This window comes from Antechinus flavipes, chromosome 3 (assembly GCF_016432865.1).
Source record: "Antechinus flavipes isolate AdamAnt ecotype Samford, QLD, Australia chromosome 3, AdamAnt_v2, whole genome shotgun sequence".
NCBI classification, from domain to species: Eukaryota; Metazoa; Chordata; class Mammalia; order Dasyuromorphia; family Dasyuridae; genus Antechinus; species Antechinus flavipes.
The window spans coordinates 90,243,674-90,254,534 of NC_067400.1; the positions used below are offsets into that span (position 1 = coordinate 90,243,674).

General features: G+C 38.1%; 1 non-coding gene across 1 annotated transcript; it reads left to right on the forward strand.

Annotated features, from left to right (window-relative positions):
• The first annotated feature begins 488 nt into the window (after positions 1-488).
• Positions 489-560, forward strand: TRNAE-UUC (transfer RNA glutamic acid (anticodon UUC)). Its single transcript has one exon. It is a non-coding gene; the product is annotated as a tRNA-Glu (tRNA).
• The last annotated feature ends 10,301 nt before the right edge of the window (positions 561-10,861 follow it).

The window sequence follows — 10,861 nt, forward strand, 5'->3', positions numbered from 1 at the left end:
GCTCCTCACGCATACCGCGGTTCTCAGAGACATCGCCGCCCTAGCTTTAGACCAGAGCGGCCGACGAGGGGAAGGCGGGGGCAGAAGGGGGAAAGGGGAAGAGCGGCGCCCCCGATAAGGTGGGCAGCCAGGTGATCCTTGCCCGCTCCCCTACGACTGGAGAAACTTCGGCCCAGCAGTCGGATTCTAAGCGAGGCTGGGACGCCTCTTCACAGTTCTGGCGCCCCCCCGGAGGGGGGGGTGGGGAGGGAGGGGAAGACTGGTCCCGCCCCCTCTCCTTTTGCTCCTCCCCCTAGCCTCCACGTGGTCTCGAGCGCCTAGTCCTCACGCTCCAGAGCGCGTGGGCGGCGGCCTGGGCTTCGGGCAGACGCTGCAGCAGCTCGGCGGCGGCGTTGGCAGCAGCGCGGAAGTGAAGGTAGCGGCAGCTGAGGGTAACGGCGGCGCCTGCGCTTGTCAGGTGGGTCTCGGAAGCATATCAGAGTGTAGCTTCCCATATGGTCTAGCGGTTAGGATTCCTGGTTTTCACCCAGGCGGCCCGGGTTCGACTCCCGGTATGGGAATCTCAGTTTTTTCTTTTTAAATTACTCAGAATTTTTTTTTAATCCTTTAGGGCCCCCAAACCAGCATTTCTTCGCTCTTTTTCTAGTTTTACAAATCCAGCATTCACTGTAGCTTTCGGAGCCAGTGGTGCGCGTAGGGAATAGGGGGCTACGTCCTTGGGCTTCACAGGACCAAAACTAGGGGGAGGGTAGTTTAGTCAGTTTCACTTGGTCAGTTTCATTTGCCGGGAACGTCCCCTCCCTTCGGCCCTCTGAGCTGTAGTTTTCCACGGCTTTGGGAGGTGATTATTAACCCGGGCTTGGAGTTCTCTCTCCTCCCTTTCTCCCAGGCCAAGTGTTTCACAAGTGACGCTGGGCGTGTTTTCATCCCCACCCCTCTCAGCTGACCCGTGCGGTGCCTTCTTCGGGAAGATAGTTACTGAAGTTGGTCTCCCTCCTTAAAAAAAAAAAAAAAAAAAGTCTACCGTACAGAAAGTATGAAAAGAGCTCTCTTCTGTCCCTCGAGGCCGTGGGAGTGAGTCGTGTCCCTGGGGTTTCGAGTCGGGAGTTTCCCAGGACTTTTCCCCGACCAGAAAGGGTGTTTGCATTTGGCCCGAGTTGGGACGTCCCCTCGGGGCTGCTTTCCTGTAAATTCATCTACATGTCAATTCCAGATTGGCTGCTATGGGGCCTGATGATGTTTATCACGTCCTAACTAGCCCTGGGGTCCTGCTTTGGCTTGGCCATGGAAACAGACAAAAAGACAAAACAAAAAACCCCGAATTGTTGTAACTTTGCTTCACTAATTGAACTTGACCTTGCCACTTAGTGCCCGGGAATAGTGCCTGATTCAAGAAATACATCTTGAACTTTTTTTAGATTTGAGGGAAGAGACTAATCAAAATTAGGAAAGTTCTATTAAGAGTCAGAAGAAAAATACCATAATGTGTGATACTTGTTTCTAACCTCATCCAAGGGCCCTGAGAGTTTGAGGATCACATGTTCAAAAAAAACACACCAAAAACACATGGAGTGGGGGTGGGGCTGTGTACTGGAAAGGAGAAAATTGGCAGAAGACTGGGGAGGGGATGTTAAAACAAAGTTTCACTGTATTTTTAAATATAGAGGCCCTGTGTTTATTACAAAGAAGGGGCAGCTGTGTCAGCATGTGAGCTGCAAATGAAACAAAAGAGTTATCTTAAATTCGAGCTGAAATTAGAAAATGGGGTTAGCTCCCATGTTTAGTCTAAGGTCTCAAGGAACAGAAGGAAAAGAGTGACTTTTCTTGTGGTAAGTGTCATTACTAAGTGCTGGAGTTTTGCTTGTCAGCATTTCTATTTCTAAACATTTCTGAATTGTTTGTATTTGCCCTGCTGAGAGCACAGTTTTTTAGTTTTTGAACGAAATTTGGTGGAATCATTTGAATTTTGAAGTGATTTAATTCGTCTAATTTCTTAAAAGTTTTCCATAAGTAAAAATAATACTTAAAAGTGAGTTTTGAACTGAGCTAACTAATGAATCAGAGAATATTTTGATTCCCATGAACATTTCTCTTTTTGGGGAAATTATCTTTTCTGTGTTGTAAGAGCTTAAAAATGAATATAATGCATTTCACCTGCATACATGTTATTGCCAACATTATCAGACTGCTTTCAAAGTTAAGGAAGGCAAACTAGCCTTGTTTAAATACCATCAAGAAGGCAGTTGTCTAGAGAGTAAATGTTCTCTTTTTTGTCATAACAGTAATTAATCAGTACAAAATGAAATCCACTGACCATTATTGGGGAATGTGCCTTTGATTTTGGCTGGTATTGATGATAAATTTTGTAAGGAGTCTTTCATGCTTTGCACATATAGTTGCCAAAGAAATACTTTTAAAAGATGATTGTGTATTTGGGGGGCGTGGAATAACCCAGGGCCATGAAACTGTGATACTAAATGGATGATTCTCATTAATATTAGAAGTAATCAATTCTGTTGATATATACTGTTGGTCTATCAATAAACATTTACTAAGCATCAGGCACATGGGTACTAATGATGCAAAGATAAAAATAAATCAGTCCTTGTTCCCCAGGAACTTATAAATTCTATAGGAAAAAGAGAACTACACATGTAAGTACATACATGGCAATTTTTGTGGGGAGGTAGTAGTTAATGGATGAGGAGGCAAAAGACTTCTAAAATGTAGTGTTTTAGTTTAACTGTGATGGAAAGGAAGGCTTTTGAGAGTGGGAGGTAGAAAGGAGTGCATTCCAGGCCTTGGAGGGGAGGGACAGTCTGTGCAAAGACACAAAGATGGCCAGCCAATGGAATGTGTGTGAAGATTAGCAAAGCTAGTTTGGATGAACTGAGGAGTTTGAAGGGAAATACTAATGCATTAAAAAACAAAAGAAAAACAAACCTTGGAAAAAGGTATGTTGGAGCCAGGATATGAAAGACTTTAAATAAAAAAAAGGTGTCTACTTAATCCTAATGTGAATAGAACCATTGGAATTTGAGTTAGTGATATGGTTATACCTGTACTTTAAAAATAATCATTTTGGCAGTTGTGTGTGGAATGTTTTGGAGAAGGGTTAGAGCTGATATAAGCTGATACGTAGAGCTGATATAAAAAGTTGAAAGGGAGGAAAAAAGTATTAATTAAAATAAAGTATTAACTTTTAAAAGTTATATCTTATGAAATAGAATTAGCTATCATAAATAGTGCAGCGTGTGACCTGGCTTTTTGACCCACATTTCTTTGTTGACTCTATTTGTCCAGTTGTGGCTCCTATTCTAGTTTTTGCTGCATGAATTAGCTGTGGATCATTTCAATGTATAGTGCTTTCCTGGCTTCGTTTGCCAATGGAATGTAATGACTGACACTATAAGAAGTTTGGAGGCTGATCTTCACCAGAGTCTCTGACCCTGTCTGATGACTGGTTTCTAACTTATGCCTTTCTCTTTTTGGCTTGTAGTCTTGGTCTGCCTAGTGACTATCATTCCTTTTTTCTTTTAATTTCTATAGAAAGTTATCTTCTAGGCCATTAGAGAAGCTTCCAATGTAGGTTTCTCCCACTTTAAGAACGAATTTAAAAAAAAAAAAAAAACAAACTGAGATTATGAAGCAAATAATTTCAAATCATTCACATATAGAAAAAATTATAACTGCTTTTTTTAAATGTCAGGTTCCCCTTTGCCCAAAGAGCTATAAAGTACACCTTTTGATCCAGTGGTATCTACTGGGTCTGTATCTCAGAGATCATAGTAGAGGGAAAAAAACGCATGTGCAAAAAATATTTATAGCAGCTCTTTGTAGTAGTAATGAGTTGGAAATAGAAGGGATGCCCATCAGCTAGGGAATGGCTGAAGAAGTTATAGAATATGACTGAATAGTGTAGTATAAGAAATGATTAGCAGGCTGATTTCAGAAAAGCCTGGGAAGATTTACAAGAATTGATTCAAGTGAACAGAACCAGGAGAACATTGTAACAAGATTATGTGGTAATCAACTTTCATAGATTGAATTTTTTTCGATTCCAATAGATTTGTGATGGAAAATGCCATCCATATCCAGAGATATTTGGAAACCGAATAAGAATACTATTTTTTTGTTTGCATTTTCTTTCTCATGGTTTTTCTCTTTTGTTCTGTTTTTTTTTTTTTGTCTGTTTCAAACTTGGTATCTCTCATGCATGCAGGAAGTCCTCAAATTATGGCCCACGGGCCAGATGCGGCAGCTGAGGACATTTATCCCCCTCACCCAGGGCTATGAAGTTTCTTTATTTAAAGGCCCACAAAACAAAGTTTTTGTTTTGTCCGACCCTCTAACAGTCTGAGGGACAGTGAACTGGCTCCCTATTTAAAAAGTTTGAAGACTACTATGACTTAGACACTCAACATGCTCGAAATTGAACTCATCATAAAAATGTGCATGTGCAGAAATGTTTGTGGCAGTCCTTTTTATAGTGGCAAGAAACTGGAAACTGAGTGGCTGCCCATCAGTTGGAGAGTGGCTGAATAAATTATGCTCGATGAATATTATGGAATATTATTGTTTTTATAAGAAACGATCAGCAGGGTGATTTCAGAGAGGTTTGAAGAGTCTTACGTGAACTGATACTAAGTGAAATTAGTAGAACCAGGAAATCATTGTACATATCAACCAGTTTATGTGATGATCAATTCTGATGGATGTGTTTTTTTCCAACAATGAGATGATTCAGGCCAATTCTAGTAGACTTGTGATGGAGAGAGCCATTTGCACCCAGAAAAAGGATTGTGGGGACTGAGTGTAGCTCACAACATAGTATTTTCACTTTTTGTTATTGTTTACTTGCATTTTGTTTTTCTCATTTTTTTCCTCTTTTATCTTATTTTTCTTTTGCAGCATGATAATTGTGGAAATACGTACAGAAGATTGCACATGTTTAACATATATTGGATTGCTTGCCCTCTGAGGGCAGGGGTTGGGAGAAGGGAGGGGAAAATTTTAAAACAGTGTTTTGCATGGGTGAATGCTGAAAACCTTCTATGCATATGTTTTGAAAATAAAAGCTTAAAAAAAAAAACAAAAACAAAACTGAACTTATTTTCTCCTCAAACCTCCTCCCTTTTGACCTTTTCCTATTATTATCTATGGTACCAACAGCCAGTCATGTTTTCCATTTAATTGAAACACCTGGACTCCTCCCCCCCTTCCCCACCCTCATTCCATCTGTCATTGTTACCTATTGTCTCTCATGTATTCATTACATCAGCACCACCCCAGGGTCATTACCAGTATGGTGCATACTTGGGCTATGGAAGTAACCTTCTTACTGATCTCCCTGCTTCATGTCTCCTCCCACCATAGTCTGTCTTCTTTCTACTCAGCTAGCAAACTAATCATCAAAAAGAGGAAGCTGACTAAATCATGTCACTCCAAAATCAAATATAAAATTCTCTGGCATTCAAAGATACTCAGATTTTTTATAGCCTGTCTCCTTCCTTCCTTCCTAGTCATGCTATACCTTATTTATCTACATCTGAGTGGCTTTTTTGCTGTTTGTGAACCCTTGAATCAGTAAACATTAAGTATCTCCTATGTGCCAGGGCAGCTAGGTTGCATATTGGAAAGAGTATAGGGTCTGGAGAAAATACCTGCCCTTAATGAGCTTACAGTCTAATAGGGGGGAACTGCACACAAAGGGGGACTAAAAAGCAAAAGTAGGGAAAACTAGCATAAAAGGGGGTGTGATAGAAAAGTCAAAAGTCCCAAAACAATGTCAGGTAAGAAGTGAGATGTTATGACTTGAGCTTTCTCCTTAAGTAAGGTTTTTGGAATATATAACTCCATCCTCCAGTGTGTGACCCCTCCACTCCAGGTGGAGTACCAAGGCTTGATGGGATCTTGCAGGAAGATGTTTTTTTCAGTAGTGTTTTATTTTTCCAAATGCATGTAAAGGTACTTTTCAATATTTATTTTTACAAAACTATTGTAAACATTTTCTCCTTTTAAACATTTCCATATTTGTCATGTTGTGCAAGAAAAATGACCAAAAGGGAAAAAAAAAATAATGAGAAAGTAGTTTCACCTTTTTGTTTGTTTGGTTTTATTTTCTATTCTCCAATTCACACTCAGTCTCCATAGTTCTGTCTCTAGATGTAGATGGCATTTTCTATCACAAGTCTAATGGAATTGCCTTAAGTCACCACATTGCTGAAAAGAACCAAGTCTGTAATAGTTGATCTTTACATAATCTTGCTCTCACTGTGTACAGTGTTCTCCTCTTTCTGCTCACTTACTTCAGTTAGCATCAGTTCATGTAAGTTTTTCTAGACTTTTCTGAAATCCTCCTGCTGATCATCCTTTCTTATAGAACAATGATCCTTCATTATCATTTACTTCATAAACAGAAGGCAGCTGACGGGCAGGATTACGTTTTTTAATGAGCTTTCTGGGTCTCCTTAGAAAGGGGAGAAAAGTCCATTGTAATGCAGCCAAGTAAGACATAAGAGAGATGGAACTGTTGAAGTTCATGGTTCCACTCACCATTCTGAAGGACAGAGGATGATCAAGAGGTGGGATCTTGCAGGACATTCACCAAGTCTTTATTTATATTTATGAATTACTCTCATCTCTACCTTATGAAAAAAGTCTTTGCTGATCTCCTAATGTTAGTGCCTTCCTTAAAAAATTTTTTTTCTTTTCCTTTTCAATTTTGTTGTACATAATTATATTCATATTGTCTCCCCTGTCAATATATCCAGGAGGATATAGCATAGTAAAGCTTTGTAATGGAGAATGGTGGGAAATAAGGCTAGAAAAAATAGGTAAAGCCCATTTTGGAGGACCTTGGATCTGTGCTTAACAAATTGGGTCATTCATTCAATTATCAGGAGCCTGGGAAATTTTTTCATTTAAGATAATGATATGATCAAAATGACATTTTTAGGGAGATTATTCTGGTAGGTAATATGCTAAATTGAATTAGAAGTGGAGGTATTGAAATGGAGAAACTCAGATTATAGCAATACTTCATGAAGGAGGTAGTAGACCTAGAATGAGAGCAACAGAATTGAATTTGGTAAATGATTAGGGAATTGTGGTGTTCTCTTCTTTAAAATAATATAATGGTTCTCTCTGGGAGCAGGTTTCTTGGGGAGGTTTTCTGGAGGCAGCCTTAGTATCAGTTCAGATCAGTCACCCCAAAATGCAGCCAGTTGATAAAATACAAATGTTTATTTTCTCCTTCCAAAATAGCCCGGTTAGTTTTCTTAGAGGCCTATCTCTCTGCTTGGTTCTAAGAACTCTTGCCACTAAGCTTTTGCCTCTGCCAGCTTTGGCTTCTCTTTTTCCAAAGCCCTCCAGCCAGCACCAAGGTGAAAGTTGGAATGAATCTGACTCCACTTACGGAGTGGGCTTGTGGGCTTCCTCCCAGAGTGCTCCTCTCTGATCCCTGGCAATATTCCGAAGTGACTCTGACTGGCTCACTGAAGCTCTATTTATGCTCGGTGTAAAAGGTTGACTCCTCTGAGAGAGTGGGATTATGGGTTTCTGGCTTGTGAATCTCATACTGAATACTGACTTGTGAATCTCCCATATTTGTGAACTCCAATGAGTACTTAAATACTTCTTGCTTATATGAGCTCTCTAAAGGTGTGAACACAAGCATTGTATCAATTAGTTCTACTTAGTACCTTGTTTCAGTTCTGGTCCAAAACATCTCCTTGTAAGATCAGATCAGTGATACTGAACCATGCTAAATTAGATAATTATTGTCTCTATCAACTCTAACGACTTAACAGTTTTTAAGAATCCAACAATTTTCTAATATATATAAACAAAAGTTTTCCTTTTCCTTAATTTGTATCAATAGGTATCTCTGGTTAATTCCTGGCATTTCTGTGTTTGAGGCAAAATTCAGGCTACTGAAACATTTGGGTAATGAATTATATTGGGTATGCAAGTATTTCTGTATCTATGTAGTATGTGTGTGCACATATGCATACAAGCACATGTGCACAGTGCACTGCATGGGCACATGACATGCATGCACACACACACACACACACACACACACACCTATCTGTTGATAAATAGGCAAGAAGTCTTTGAGCAGTGGATGCAGCTGAAGTTGGCTCAGATCTTTTGCTTTAAGATGCCTGAAATGCTGACAGTCCTCCTTGATGTCATTTTCCCCTACCACAGTGAGGTTTACTTTGTTTTGCTTTTTTCATTGGTTCTCTTGTGCTGCTAATTTCATCCCAGAACAAACCACCCGAATATTTTGGTGGTAAAACTAGATTGAAGTAGTTGACACTGCCACCTAGTGGCCAAAATTATGATTTAAATGTTTACATAAATAAGCCCCAAAAGTACAGTAATTTAAAAAACAAATCTAAAAATTAACTTGTTATATTCACCTTCAGTTCTGGGTTCTAACTCACTGTAATGTTGGCATACATAGTTTTATGTTATGAATTCCATCTTTGTTTTATGTATGGTACTTGAAAGCAACAGCACATTTCTTTTAAAATTATATTTTAGACCCAACATTTATAATATCACTTAGCCAAGAATTAAATAAGAGTTTAATCTTCAACCTGAAGCCCCCTATATTGGAATCATTTATATACTCATCAGAGATGAGAAAGCCCCCTATGATTCTGTATTTCTTTAATGTTTCAATTATCTATGGGGTAAATAACAAATGCAGTTTGTGACCTCTAGGATATAATAGATAAGCTCGGTCAGGATTACTGTGGCCAAAAAAATTCATTATCCTTCAGCCATCTTGATGAGAGAATTCTGTTGAATTTAGGTAGACTGGATGTTGGATCTCTAGGATTAAAGTGTTTTCAATCTAGTGGGCTGTATTAGAGCTTCCAGTAGGCTGGTATAGCCAGTGAGACATTGGACTAGAATTGTAGGATTGTAGAGTAGGATTAAGCCGTACCTTTTAACGTAGTAAAATCAAACTTAACAATGTAAAGTTGCCCTGTATCCCTTTTTGAAATTGTCTAAAGTACTTAATAGACCTATGACATTTCTTTTTCATAGAATTATGTTCAGTATTTATACTCTTGTGATTCTGCTTTGCTTAACTCATTTCATACAAACCTATACTTTGTATTTTTCATGTATCTTGTGGTTTTTATTTATAATGACATACAAGAAAATTAACATGGCTTGTTTTTTCTTCATTTTCCAGTTATTGAATATCAAAACTTCATGTCTTTAAACATATTTTTAACAATATTTTTTGCTAAGTTCAAGCGACTTCCCTTCATTTTTTTTAAATTAGGCTTTATAATTAGTTCTAAATTACTATTGTATTGTTGCAGATAAGTAAGCTGACTCCAGATGGCTTTTATTTGAACCAATATATCTCTGTTTAGAAGGGCAATCTACTTGAACAAATTAATGGTAAACTTACTATGAGTCAAAATTATGGCGTAATGGTAAAAGCCCTAGTTGTTCTCTGAGGAAATAATTTAGTTATTAACCTTGCAAAATAAAGTGTTTAACACATGCTCCATTGGATAACAGCAGCTATAATGTTCTAACATGCTCTGTTAAATTCTCTGTAATGACAAGAGTGAGACATAGACACTTTTTACGAGACGTTTAGTCCCTGAAATTTATTCCTCAGGTACTAGTAAGGCTACATAGAAGCAGGTATATTGGGGGAATATTCAATATTTAATCATTGTAATTTCATTCAGAACCCTGCATGGAAGCCAGAGTGAAGAGCAGAACAAATGAAATATTAATTGGACCACCAGATACTTCAGATTTGTAAAGATACTTTATTATTAGCAAGCTATGGAAGTGACTCTTTGGGTTCTTGAAGGCTATGCTTGCTGATTGGCAAGCCCATAAATGATCCTGGAAAGGTTCAAGTCATCTGGGAACATGATGTGAGATTGCAGAGAAGAGATTAAGAGAGTTTGGAAAGTACACCACCCTGGAGCCTGCAGTACAGTGTTAATTTTTTTTCCATCATACTAAGTCTTGGAGGGGGGGGGAAGAGTCATATTCAAAAGTTTGATCTACATCAGTGGAGAAGGAGTGTATAAAATACTAAAGCTTGAAAAAACATTTAAATTATATTTGAAAACAATCATTGTCACTGTTAAAGGAAATATAAATGTGCCACTGTGGAATTTACAGCTCAATAAATTCTACATAATTTTCTACTAACCCCCTCTAAATTCAGATTGAATCCTCCTTAGGGATAAAGAAAAAGAAGTGAAAACAAAGGATAAAGTGACTCTCTGTGAATATCTTTAAAATTATTTTTCCTGTTCAAAAACAGCTTTTAAAATATTGGCCTTTTACATTTGGAGCATAATCATCCACAGAATTATTTTAAGATACAAAGTAAGAGAAAGAAGATTATATTTAAAAAAAGAAAGAAAGAAAGAAAACTTCAGTAACATAGTTTTCCTTCTGAACTGGTGCATTTAAAAATGTATTGATATTCTTTTTTTTTTTTTTTCTCATATCTTACTACTCACTAATCCACTTTTATCCTTACATTTTGTAACAAATATGTAAGCAAAATAAATATATTGGCCACATATGAGGAAGATTATCTCATTTTGTATTGCTGTCCATCACTTCTCTGTTAAGATGTGGGATGTTTCATCTTGAGTCTTTTGGAGTTAAGATTGATTACTACTTTATTCAGAGATTGGTGGTTTTTCAGAATTGTTTCCCACACATCATTGTGGTCATTCTGTAAAGTGATCTTCTGGTTCTCTTCATTTTAATCTGTTTCATTTCATATTTCTTAATGTGTCCAAAAAATTCCATTACATTTATGTAACACAATTTGTTCTTCCATCCCCTA